Source organism: Mesoplodon mirus (assembly GCF_964341445.2).
Source record: "Mesoplodon mirus genome assembly, chromosome: 3".
Lineage (NCBI taxonomy): Eukaryota > Metazoa > Chordata > Mammalia > Artiodactyla > Ziphiidae > Mesoplodon > Mesoplodon mirus.
This window is the reverse complement of record NC_138978.1, coordinates 136,819,517-136,833,932: the sequence shown is the minus strand read 5'-3', so window position 1 is coordinate 136,833,932 and position 14,416 is coordinate 136,819,517. Positions and strand designations below refer to the sequence as shown.

Here is a 14,416-nt window from a genome sequence, read left to right as displayed (position 1 = left end):
CAGACATTAAGAAGAACGAGATACTCTTTTCTGTGAGATTCTCTTTTCACTGAACTCATCAGTGCTGCAAAAACAATGTTACATAATACTTTTTCTTTAACATTATATCAGGCATCCTCATCTTGTCCTGCATTTATTGCCAGTGTTACTAAAGTTTATCATTTACCTCTTTCTCTTGTAGACATATAATTTCTTCTTATTTTGGAAGCATTCATCAATCCCTATTTTACTCTTTCTTTTAAATTACAAATGAATATTGAATTTTATAAACTATCTTTTGCGGGATATTTCAAGTGATTGTATAGTATTGCTCTCCTTGGACCTTGTTATATGGTAAATTATATTTTGTTATTTTATATATGCTATTTATTATATATCGTATTATGTTTACTAATTACATTTATTATATTATAATTACATTATAACTAAGGTAGCATTTTGTTTTAGATAGGCAAACAACCAGTGGAATAGGAAGCATCTTAAAATTAGATGCAAGAGCATAAAGGAATTGAGTTTAAAATAAAATTCACATTTTGGATCAGTAGCAAAAATTATTCAACAAAAGTGGGAAAATATGGCTATCATTAGTAAATTCTAGATACAGCAAGTAGTTAAAAGTTAAAAAATAATGAAACTGTAAAAGTATCAGAAACCTGGAAGACATGAAATAAAGTATTCATGAGGAATACCTTTCTCAGATACAAAGAAAAAAGGATACATTTAATTATATAAGAAATAAAATTTGCCTCATGGCAAAATGCACTACAAAGGTCAGAAAACAAGCAAAAGAAATTGGGAAATATATTAAGAAATGGATATGCTTTCTTTACAACTTTTGAGGAAGCACATGTTTCTTTTTCCTTTAACCTGTTATGGGGGTATTAATCTATAATGTAAGTGCATGGTTCCTTTCCTTTAACCTGTAATGTGAGACTTAATCTATATGGTAAGTGCATGGTTCCTTTCCTTTCATCTGTAATGTGAGTGTCCACATGGGGCACTGTTTCCAAGCACAGACTTTGGATGTTCCTGTACTGGTCCCATCACTGACCATCCACAAAAACTTACAAATGTTGCTTCACTTTCCTGGGGGTTAGAGTCTTAGCTAAGAAATGGAAGCAAAATAGAACTTTCCCGCAGGGATGATAGAAGGTTTAAAGGAGTAAATATGTAAGTGACTTAGCACAGTGCCTAGTACAAGAGAGATCAATATAAGTACTTATCATTTTTTAAAGAGACAGATGAAAGAAATAAAATGTGATGTTTTCAATCTATTGATATATATCCTTGACATTAAACTACCTTTTCATTCATTGGATTACCTAACTTGCTCATGCTTTTTCTTACTCTAGTGAACTTGGGTAGCTAATATCATAGTTTAACATTTTTGCTTTTATATTTACAAGTAAGTTTGACCTGTAAATTTCTTTTTCCTTACAGTCCTAATCTATTTTCAGTATTAGGATTTTATAGACTTCATAAGATGAATAAAGGAGAATTCTTCCTTCGCTATCTCTAGAAGTTTTTCTTTGTTCATATTGATGTTATCTGTTTAATAGAAGTTCCATAGAATTCACCTCCCAAATGATCTGTCTGGGTCTGGTATTTTCTTGGTGAAAGATTGTAAACTATTGACATAATTCCTTTACTGGTGAAAGAACTCCAGCTATAAATTTCCTCTTGTGTCAGTTTTGGTAAACTTTAGGAGCTAGGAAATTGTCCACTTTACAGAAATGTTCAAATTTACGGGCATTTCATATATTCTCTGCTCTAACATTGTCCTGATTCTTTCTGTATATTATTTACTTATGTATTTGTTTTGCTTAATCAAAGTGTGTTTTTTAAATCTTTTCAAAGAATATTCTTTTGACATACTAAATCACCTCAATTTTATACTTTTTTCTGTTTTATTAAGTTCTGCTCATATATTTATTATCTATTTTTCTATGTTCTCAGGGTTTATTGTTTTACTCTTCTGATGTCAATTAAAACACTTGGTTATTAATTTTAAGAAATCTTTTTAGTTATAAATAGTTGAACTTTTTGAAGATTCCAGATTAGTTGTAAGTATCTAAGGGTCAGCTCGTCCACACTGTTGCTAGCCTAAGGCTTAGTTCACCCTACCACAATGTGTATATTGACATTTTTTCCCCTCGACTTTCTGTGTTTTGCTACTTCTCACTTTTCTTTGGAGAGAAGCCCTTTGAAATAACCTTAACTTATTTTACAGCCAATAAGTCTTTAAAATAATGTGTATTTTTTAAAGCTAAATCTACTTATATAATTAGGCAGAAAATCTGACCTGCCATATTTTTAAAAACAGCATAAATTCACACTTCTCCATGATTAATCTGCTGTATTACACAACCTTCGAGTTTTTAGCTTTATCAATGACATGTACTTGAAAAATGTTTTAAAGATCCTACCCAGTCTTCTAAAACATCCTTGTTCCTTGTTTCAGTTCTAGTTTTATGTATATTTTCTGCCTTGCACCTGATTATTCCAACATCTGATGGATGGCCTTGGGAATATAATTCTGGTATTGATTGTTTTTTGCTGATTCTCTCCACTTCTAGCTGATTTCTTCATTATTGTGTAAATTTAGATCATGAGCTCATGTTTAGCTAAACTTTCTCTGTGGGAATGCTATAGGCCTGTGTTGAAGGTCTACCTCTCCAGAAAGGGTTTAGTTTTGTGTTTGGAATACCACCAATTTGGGAGCATTTTAAGTTAATTTCTTAGCTTCTGTTTGCAAGACCGCACATAAATTTGCAACCCAAACACTGGGAACACAGATCTGGGGTTCAGAATTCTCAAGATTTCCTACCTGTTTCCTACCCAGAGCAGAGGCCAAGAGAATTTGGTCTTAGTCTCCCTTTGCCAGCAGATATTTTTTTCTCCTGGCACACCCTTTCATTGAAGGTGAAACTAGGGATAGATAGGTTTAGTTCTAACTTCCCATCTAGTAGGGATGGAGTCTTACCTCCAGCCTCTCACGTGGTTATGGCCATTTATAAACAAGTCTCTATGTCAGGTGTGTCATTAAACTATGGCCTGTATTACAAATCCAGACAGATGCCTATTTCTATGGCCTGTGAGCTATGAATAATTTTCACATTTTAACTGGTAACATTTTAAGTGGTTACCTAAGTACCTAAATAATATCCTCAATTTTGCTCTTTGGTCTACAAAGCCTAAAATATTTGCCACTTGGCTCCATAAAAACAGGATTTCCAGCTTCTGTTCTAAGCTATCAAGATCTTCAATCCACTCCTAATATAGCTATAACTCTCACACATGTACCACCCTTCTTTCATGGGTCCTGGAAATTTCTACTGCATACTTCAAAAATCAACCACGCACTTAAAAATAAGTTGTGTACATTTAACCTAGCATACCTAACCGTTTTCCTTCAGGAGACTTTTTCAAGTAATCTTGCCCACCGTATTCTTTAGAGCTTCATTAATAATGGCAAAAAATTAAAACAACTTAACATTCAACAAATGGGAATTGTTCATAACAATTATAGAAGCACATACAGTAGAAAACTATAAACTCTTATTGAAACAGTGAGACATAACTAGTTTTATTCTTAGAGAACTATGTTTATTTAGGTCCCTTTTGTTTAAATAAGTATATTTCTGTGTATGTATGTATATAGTCATGTATTTATATACACATACATTATTTGTATGATATAGTTATATAAACGTATGAAATACATACCTATACACATACCTTTGATTTATATTTGTATACATACACAGGAATATAATTATATAAATTATATAGTTATATACATTGAACTGAAAACTGGTAGTATACATATATATCGTGTATAAATGTGTGTCGTCTATGTGCATGTGTAGAAAAGCAGGTTGAGAGATATGGAAGCATGAGTTAGACAGGGCTCACGATTATAAAAGTAGTTATGTGTAGGTAGTGAGGTTAAGGCCCATTTGATTGAAAATATTGCATATTTTTACATCAATTGTTAGGATGAACAGATTCCTATGTAAATAAAATTATAAATAGCTATACATACTTGTATGTGTAATGTATAATTAAAATATATATAGTTTTATAGATGTATTATATTTATATTACATAATATAATTGTCTTATACTAATACATTACGTATTGTGTTATATAGAATATATTGACTATAGTGTATTATATCAGATAATAATAATTATATATTTATAATATATATAAATATATATATTTATAATTTATATATTATGATATAATTGTTTTATAATCAATTTTACAGGATATATCCTATTAATATTATGAACATATTAACCATATAAATACATTTCATTACCCATATATTTTGTATATAATATACGCTAGGCAAAAATATATATTAATATAATACATAATTGTTATACATTAATATAAATATTAGTATATTAAATTTATATATCAATATAATATTTAATATTGGTATATTTATGTTGTATTTAATATATACATAGCTAATGCTCTTTAAAGCCATCTGCTACAAGTAGAATAAGACCAGGAGTATGGCCAAAGCAAATTTTAAAAATATTAGATTACTTATATTCATTTATATGTCATTTTCCTGGAATCTGCATCTGGCTATTAGAGAGAACACACAGCAAAATCAACAAAAAGTGCCCAGGAGCACATAGGATCCTTTATTTATCGGAACCTCAAAGGAAACACAGTGCTATCCAGTCCCCCATCAAAGAGCCAAGAGCAAACCTTGAAGCACCCAGTAAAAGCCCATTCAAACAAAAAAGCTTTCCCACTTAAACTGGAAAAAGTTAAGTTCCCAAGAGACCCCCTACACCAACCACCGAAGCTCATTTGGCAGTAAAAACAAAAATGTTCACCGAACAACAAGAAACCCAAAACAATAGTTGTTTTAGCACAAACAAAAAAAAAGCAGCTAATTAGTGTCTCTCCTGTTTGAAAGAAGGGGGTGGGAAGTGGGCAGAAGACCTGATAGGAAAGATAAAAAGAAAAGGAAAAGGAAAATAAGTTTCCAGTTTGACACTCAAGCTGTCTTCTGCATCCATTTTGTCAAGACCACCAAGTCAATGTGGAGGCTTTTTCCTCTTTCCCTTTTCTTTTCATGAGACTGATCACAACCAGCACTGCAGATTCCATCGAATTAAGGAATGCTGTTGCCTACATGTGTGAATGAGCTGTGAGTAAAGTACTGAAGTAGAGGACACCTGAAGTGAAACGTCTTCATGAATGTCCATGTGGCTGAGCAGGAAGTTAACCTTTCATAGATGTGCTAAAGAAGAAGAGTTGGCTTTTATTTTATTTACTTTTCCCTGGACTGTGTTGAATGACCATCATCTACAAGTTCAGGCTACTTCTTGCTGAGGATTAATGCACTGGGAGAGCTGAGAGAGAACTGAACAGTAGAGCTGTCTTTTTCTTGACCAGTTCACCTTACTTTCCCAAACTCTAAGTCTTTCCCTAATTCTTTCTCCTTCTTATTGTAGTAAAATGAACAGAACACAAAATTCACCATTTTGATCATTTTACACTTCACTGTACCATTCAGTGGAATTTAGTACTGTCACAATGTTGTGCAACTATCACCGCTGTCCAGCTGAAAAACATTTTCATCACCCCAAGAGGAAACCTACACCGATTTTAAGGAGTCATTCCCTATTTCCCTCTGTTCCAAACCCCTGGCAACCACTAATGTATAATATTTGCCATGTGTATGGATCTGTCACTGCTGGACATCTGGCATAAATGGAACCTGAGAAGTTGTGCAGTGGTAGGAAAAACTAAAATGCGATGTACTGTATGATGTATGTTTTACTGAAGTGGCTTGGTCAGATTATAATGATTTAGGATAAAATCACGTAAAGCAAGCATCACAATTCTCCAGGAATGGTCTGAAGAATACTAATGTTAATTATGAATATGTGAATCCCAAATCTTTCATTTGTATTGACCTTATCTCATTAATTCTTCTCCCAACACTGCTATAACTAGAGTTGAGTTCTAAAATGTACCTTCCTCTTTTCCCATAGAAATTGTCCCACAATTTCAAAAAGTTCTCAAAGGCGAAAAAGTGCACATGACGTTTAATCACGTTTGCAAATGCCAATGGAAATGCTAAGCTAACACTGTCCAAAATGCAATATTCTTCTGTGAGAGCACCCAACTTTAAACAAATACACATATTCTAAATACAGCTTAGATCTGTGACATGTTTTGGCCACAGAAGTATGAGCAGACATGTTGGCCTTAAAAGAGCAGAAGAGGCCTTAAATGGGCTTGTGCCGTTGGGCTCACCTCTTATGTTTCAGTGAACTTTTAGAGAAGACAGGGCCTGGGAGCTGCGGCCTCACAGTTGGGCTCCAGACGAAGAGGTGCGTGACAGACCTCAAACTGACCCAAAACACGGAGCAAAACTAGCCATCTAGAGGTCTAAAAGAGAGCCACTGCAGCTAGCCCATAGGTCCAAGAGAAATAAATTCTTGTTTATGTAACTGACTTTGGTGTGATTTGTTCCAAAGCATTATCACAGCAAGAGCTGACTAACACAACATCCTCCAAATCATTGTTATGTAAATGGATGCTACCATGCCTACATTTAAGGCAACTGTGTACTCAAATTGTGAGAATTCTTGAACTCTTGGTGCCTCTCCAACACAATGTACATGGCTAAATTTCCACAAATAAGTTCACTAATATACCACAAAGGTCTCTCTAAACTTTTATGAAATGTAATGCAAAGTTCTTTCTTTTCATTTTCTGCTTCTCCATAGTTAAAATGCTGTTTATCAATGTAAAACGGTTCTTGCCGTTTGGCTTCTGTCGTTAGAGTCTTTTGAACTCTTTGGCTTTTCAGTTCCTAGGCTGTAACATTTGAATCAGCAAATGCCCCAAGGAGAAAAGCTGCACCAAGTGTCAAGCTTGCGTCTGTGTTTCCCTTCTCTCCACAACTTGGCCCACATGTCTTGTGTCTCTCTAACATTCAAACGCCAGTGAACAGAAGTTTTTCTACTCTATCCAGCTTTTCTAAAATTTCTTTAGACTTCGCCTGATCTTATGTTATTATTCAACTATCATCTCAATTACCCCTAGGAAGAAAATTTACAATTTTTAGAGAAAACGGAACCCTGGTACACTGTTGGTAGGAATGTAAACTGGTGCAGCCACTGTGGACAACAGTATGGAGGGTTCTCAAAAACTAAAAATAGAACTACCATATGACCTCGCAACTCCACTCCTGGGTATAAATCCAAAAAGAACAAAAACACGTGTTTTCAAAGACATGTATTTGAAAAGATACGTGCACCCCAATGTTCGGAGCATCAGTATTTACAATTACCAAGATATGGAAGCAACCTAAGTGTCATCAACTGATGAATGGATAAAGAAGATGCGGTACATATAACCAATGGCATACTACTCAGCCTTAAAAAAGAAAGAAATGTTGCCATTTGCGGCAACATAGATGGACTTGGAGGACATTGTGGTAAGTGAAATAAGTCAAACAAAATCAAACACTGTAGGATATCACCTATATATGGAATCTAAAAAATACAGCAATCTACCGAATATAACAAAAAGAAGGGGAGACACAGATATAGAGAACAAACTAACGGTTTCCAGTGAGGAGGGGGAGGAGGGGGCAATACGGGGTGGGGAAGTGAGAGATGTAAACTACTGGGTGTACGATAGGCTCAAAGATGTATTGTACAACACAGGGAATATAGCCAATATTTTGTAATAACAGTAAATGTAAAGTGACCTTTAGAAAGTATATAAAAACTTTTTAAAACAGAAATCATATTGAAAATTGGAAACAATTTAAATGTCCATCAACAGGAAAATGCACATATAAATTATTGTACTTCCCTACATGGGAATCCTACATAGTGAGGAAAGTACATGAAGTAGACAGATCTTTACGTGTCAGCATGGATGAACCTAGCAAAGATAACACTAAAAAAAGCAAGTAAGAAGAGAAAACATAGTAGAATACTATATGAGGTTGAAGAATACTTAAAAATGTAGCCTAAATAGAAAGACATCCATGCAGTGATGGAGACCAAGTTCAGAAGAGTGGTTACCCAGGGTCAGCTGGGGAGTGGCTGTGTTTGGGAAAGTGGTCACAGCAGGCTCACTCTTCAACAGGAATGGTAATGTTTCAGTTCACACGCTGGCTGGAGGACGGAGGAGTGTCTGCGATATTATAATGTGAGCATGCTGCATGTGAAAGCCATTGCTGACCACATCTAGGGGATCTGATACGCGGGAGCTGGTAGTGGGTGGAGGCATCCAGAAGGTGGTGGTAGAAGAGGAACATTGTATGCATAACGCCTAAGGCCTGACCAGAGGACGACCACTGTTCTAGAAACTGGACACAAATCCAACTTCTACGACCAATGTTAAAAGACAAACTGAGGCATATTGAAAATAAGACTTTACGTGAGCAAAAATAGATTCAATTCAGGCACCACCAAAGCGGAAGCGGTGAGGAGCACTCCAGTCACAGGAGCTGCAGAGATGTTTATTTTAAAAAGGGCAGAAGCAAAGCAAGGAAATGACTGACTTGTTATAACTTTAAAGCCTAGTTGGTGGTTTGTGACTCGTTGTCCTCAGCAGTGTTCGCCACCCTGAGGCGTTGACAGGCTTAGATTTTTGTTGGTTTACGTAGGCGGCCGCATCACTAGAGCCACCGCAGGCTAACGGCCTCCTTGCAGGGTTAATTTACTAACACCAGTTGTCTGAGTCCTTACTCTTACTCAGTCACTTCACTTCCTACGCCTCAGTTTCTCTTCTGGAAAGTGGATATTCAGTAGTAAATTCTCTGTGGAGTTGTCAGTACCAAACAAAGTGATTATTAGTAACCACGATCATGTCCTGAATGCATGGAACACGTCACCATTTGCCAACTACCGTGTCAAGTTAGCAGAAACTACAGAAATTAAGAGCTCTCCGCATAAATTCACACACCTGTGCACCAGGTAAAGGACCACAGGCAGACGTTCACTCAGCCTTTCGTGTGTCCCTCACGGAGTGCACGCTCTCTCCTGGGTGGGGGGAGCACAGACACTTACGGGAGTTTACTTTTAAAATGCGTTGATATAACCAGGTCTCAGTTTTGTTTGGATGAGTCAGCAAACGCTTTTTGGAAACCCCAAAGTCCCCACACCTCGTACATTTCGCGCTGCCTTAGTCTCAGAGCTCAAGCCCCTACTCTTCAGGCCGCGTCACCATGGGAGACAGGGCTGCGTGCGGACGCACGGCGAGCGTGCTGACGTCCTCGAGCCCCGCCCCAACGGTCCCGCCCTCTGCCGTAAACCCCAGCCCCGCGGCGTGGAGGGCATAGATGCCTGCGCCAGCACCAGGCCGCGCGGGGTCTCCGGAGCGCGGCATGGGGGGGTTGGCGTAGCTGGGGCCAGTGGCCCTATGTCTTCCGGCTGCGACGCCGGTCCAGCCGCAGCCGCCGGGCGGTGGGCGCCCGAGGGGCCGGGGCCCCAGGCGCGTGTTGCCATCGTGTCCGCAGCCAGCGTCCCCGAGGCTGTGCTCGGGCCATGATCACTCGGTGAAGCTGCGCCGGGACAGCGCGGCCGACTTCTTTCTGCGCTCTGAGGACCTGTGCGCGCTGCAGGACTTGGTGCCTCTGCCCTCCATGCGCGCTTCCCTGCGGGACGCCCCGCTGGACTTAAGGCCGACCGCCTGCGCGGGGTGCACTGGGCGCCGCTCCTGAGCACCCGCTGCCCCTGATCTGTATCCAGAGCTTCTTCCAGGCACGGCTTGTCGAGACAGGTTTGTACTTCCCGCTTCCAGGGCCTCTCGTGTTGGCGCTGAGAAGCAGGGTTTTCAATGGTGCAAGGTGGAGGGTGGGCACTAGAACCAGTGCCCAGTGCCCGGGTGTGCGTGCACTAGACGGGGCGTGCGGCCTAGGACTCCTGCCGGCTCGGTGACCCCGGCCGAGTGCCTTAAGGCTTCTAGGTCTCAGTGTTCTCATCTGTAGCGTGGGCTTAACAGGTCCCAGTCTCTGTGGTGGTTACAAGGATGCACTGTGTTAATGCTTCTAGACTCTACAAAGTAGAACACTTAGCACAGTTTGGAGCATCGTTAATTGTTGCACAGATGTTACCTGCTCTGTTGAATGCCTTTGCCTGGTACACACCAAAGCGATTAGGAAATGGATATATCCCAGCTTCATTTCCTTTCCATTCAAACAGGGTTCAGGAAAAAAAAATTTTTTTCAATAGTCATATCATATAGTGGAAAGAGCACTGGTGTGAAGGCAGTTTAGCGTTTGAATTCCAGGGCTTATGCTGTCTGTGGCCTGGGCAGGTTACTTTTGAACTGCAATCCCCACACTTGTAAGATGACATTAAAAACCACTCTTTCTGTGGGTTCTTAGAATTAATTAAGCAGGTTATGTGTGTCAAGTAGCCTGGCACTTGAATGAGTTGTCAGAACCAAGGGCTGCTGGAGACGATGCTTCTGCCCTAGGTAATCTCCCCTTCTACTGGGCGGCAGGTAAACACAAGCACAGTAGTCAGTGCTCTGGAAGAAGTGAGTTCTGGTGCTACAGAGCATAGAATCTTTTTTTTAAATTTAATTATTATTTTATATTGAGGTTATTTGATGTACAATATTGTGTTAGTTTCAGGTGTACAGCAAAGTGGTTTAGTTATTCATGTATCCATTCTTTTTCAGATTCTTTTCCCGTACAGTTTGTTACAGGATATGGAGTAGAGTTCCCTGTGCTATGCAGTAGGTCCTTGTGGATTATCTGTTTTATATAGAGTCGTGTGTATATGCTAATCCCAAACTCCTAATGTATCCTTCCCCCTCCCACCTTTCCCCATTGCAGAGCACAGAATCTTGGAAGGGAAAGTTCAGGGTAGGCTTCTTGGAGGAGGTGCCATCCTTTCTAAGGATATGTAGAAGCTCCTGGGGTGGCAGGAGGGAGCAGTGTGTGTCAAAGTTTGAGAAATATAAGAAAATATGGCAAAACTAAGGTATAGGACTGGAACTCAGGGTTTGGGAAAGAAATGAGAGTTGATACTGGAAACTTAGTGGGGCCCAAGAGAAGGGGGCCTTGTTTGTCCTGTCAGAAGTTTAGATGTTTATCCTGAAGGCTGTGGGAAACCCTAAAGAACAGTGAAATGGACTTGTGGTTTAGAGACTCACTCGGACATCCATGTGCAAGGCACTCGATTGGGTGCAGGGTGAATTGTAATCTAAGGTTCCCACTTAAGTTATAAAAGGTGGGACTGGATTTTGCAGATCTGAGAGAGAATGGGTGGGGCCTGGTGACCAGTTAGAAAAGGGAGGGCAGCAAGCGTGGGTGACAGTTTACAGCTGCATCTTTTTGAGAGATACAGAGCACAGTAGAAAGGGATTGGGGGTGGCGAGAGGATCTTACTTGATCTTCAGTGCTTTAAAGGGGCCTGGTAGACGGGTCTGGACCCAAGGTACAGATCTGGGCTTTTTGGGAGGACAGGTGTTTGAAGGCATGGTAGAGACTTAGGTTACCCACAAGAAGATCCAAAGAATCATAGGTCTGAGAGATTTTTAAGTGGGTATATTTGAGGATGTTTATAAGCTGTGAGAAAGTAACCAGCAGAGAAAGGGTGTGAAGATGTAGGAGAGGAAATGATTGTTCATTTGTTTTCAAAAAGCTGAATACTCATCGTGTGCCTGGACCTTTTCCAGGATCTGGGGTTCACACCATCTGTTATCTCTTCTGCAAGGATAGTTCAACTCATCCCCTGGTGAAGAGAAGTCAGATTATTCTTTGCATCCCATTCAGGTATAAGAACTGTTCTGTACCTCTGAAGGGACTTTACTTAACCAGAGTAATAAGTTAGAAATCAAAAGAAATTAGAGCTGGAAGGGACCTTAAAGGCCACTGTACTTAATTTTGCCTAATATTTTACATTGAATATAAGAAAAATTTATTGTAGAGCCCATTCTCTTCAGAGTTCCTTCACTGAACTTTCTTTATGTCTTGCATCCAGTGGGTCTGTCTTGTAAATTTTGGCCTCCTCCTAAATTTGCTTCTTCATCCATATTACATTTGGCCCAGACTATGGCAGAAACTCCTGGGTGGTTCACGGCCCCTGGATTCAGTTCCTCTAAGTTCATCCGCCTGCTCGGGTTAAGTGATCTTCTAACATAAAAAGATGTGCTTAAAATAATGCTGCTAATGGCTTGCCCACACAGCAAGGCTACTACTGCATAGTAGCCGCCCAGCGTGTGCTCTGCACGGAGGCGTGTAGTCTGAACTGTGTGCGGCCAAGCCTCATAGGGCTCTTTGCCCTGAGGAAGGGGAGCTTTTTGTGATCACTCCCTTTATCTAGTCGGTCCTTCAGCAGCAGGGAGCCTTTTTCTAATCAGTGGAGGCACCCTTACTCAGCCAGTGGTAGCCCCAGGTCTCACCACCTGTGGGATACAAGCCATGCTTTCTCCCAGGCTTGCTTGGGCCAACATCTCTTTCATTTCTGTCTCTTCTCACACTTGGACCCCTGGCCTTTAGTCATCCCCACCTGCAGTATTTACAGTGCCCAGCAGGAGTCAGGCTTGAGTGTCTTTTCACAGATGTTCCCTCTGCAGTTAATGCACCTCCTACTCCAACTCTGCATAGCCTCATCTTTCTAGATTCTGCTTCAGGGTTATCATGAAGCCATCACTTGGATATAACATTCTGCCTCCAAAGGAGCCTCTGTGCATAAAGGTTATGTTTCTTTATCTCATGTGATTGAAATTTTCAGTTTACACATGTCCCTCCTTAATGAAGGCTTTAAGGGCAGGAGTCGTTTCTAATCCTTAGCACAGAGCAGATGCTTTTTTTTAATGCTTTTTAATGATGATAAAATGTGTGTTTTAAATCACTTATTTTACAATAATTTTGCTTTAGCTTCTGGCAGAAATAAAGTTTACAGAAGTCGTGTTCCTGCGAAAAGAAATAAAGATGTGACCTTCCAATTGTGTAAAGCTCTTAAACGCTGTGTAAGTGCATCGGGTGCGCTAAGGAACGTGGAGCTAAGTGGGCTAGTTGTGAGAGAGAGAGGCTTAACTATGTTAACAAAGGTAAGCCTTCATTGTGTCCTGCCAACATTTGATAGTTGCTTTTGGGGCAAATTAAACCAGTAAAATTTTAAACTCTTCCTCCATATTAAAGGGATTGAATAAATTGGCCACTTTGGTGCACCTGTGTCTTGCGAATTGTCCAATTGGAGATGGAGGTTTAGAAAGTGAGTTTCAGTCTCGTTTATGTCTCTTCCCATCAGACTGGTCTCGTGATTTCCTACACACCATGTTACTTCCTGTCTACCTTTTCTTGGTGTTGTTCATGCCTGGATTGTCTCCTGTACCTGCTCAAACCTTGGTCCATTCTCATTTGTACCATGAAATTTTGTCATTCTGGATACTGTCAGAACTAATTTTACTTAACTTTGTGTTAAGCCACAAACCACACATTTTGTATATTTTCTGTGTTTTGTGTTTGTCTATATATTTATGGTTTCTCTTCAAGAAATATTATGGGAAGGGAAATGGCAAGATGTAAAGAGCAAAAAAGTCATCATTCTCTTTAAATTGTTAGAACATCTATCTGCAATCATAATTATGACGCACTGTGTTATGTGTTAAAATAGTAAATACATATAACGTCCCGTAGGAGCAGCAAACTCAGTGGTGTTGGTGAGGGTGTGTCATGGAAGTAATCACAAAGCAGGTGACTGTTGGTTGGGGTCCTGAAACATTAGTGTGCCTTCCCTGTGTCCAGTAGTGGTCTGGAGGGGTCAGGAAGCCTGCTTTTCAATTTGAGGGAACAGAGGGTTTGAGGTCCTCTCTCTTCTATTGCTCTAGTATAGTATACTGCATAGCAGCTAATAAAATACTGGGTTTATAGTTGACATTTAAATCACTGATTGATCATTAAGATTGGGATGTATCTTTGGAAATGAAAATAGGAAGAATCTTATGCTTTTTCTTTTTTTCTTTTTTTTTCCTATATCTGAAAAGGTATGTAGTACTTTGCTGAGTGGTTGGGAATAAAGTTTGCAGTATTCAGTGTATTCAGTTTTAGTATCTAAATAGAATTAAACTGTTGATGTAAACTGGAATAGCACTTTGTTACTGACAAGTTTTAGAATGCATCTGTTCGTCAATTACCTGTTTGGGAAGATTGTAGTTAATGATTTTGAGAATGTGGCTATAAACCTCCAATTGACTCAAGAAAAGCAAATAAGTCAAGATTGACAAACGTATAGGCTCTTCATCTTATTGTGTATGTGGGTTTTTTTTCCTTTTATTTGTCAAGGTATAAAGAATTCTATCACACTTAAGACAAGTTAAGTAAACTTCACGGGGTGTATTCTGACATGGCAGGGAGCAGATCACATGGCCTAGATCTTAAAGGTGATTTTATGTTTA

General features: G+C 39.2%; 1 long non-coding RNA gene across 1 annotated transcript; it reads left to right on the top strand.

The window, feature by feature from the left end:
• Positions 1-9,764: 9,764 nt before the first annotated feature.
• On the top strand, positions 9,765-12,929 carry LOC309799637. Its single transcript, XR_014293322.1, has 3 exons — positions 9,765-9,784; positions 11,693-11,789; positions 12,897-12,929. It is a non-coding gene; the product is annotated as an uncharacterized lncRNA (long non-coding RNA).
• The last annotated feature ends 1,487 nt before the right edge of the window (positions 12,930-14,416 follow it).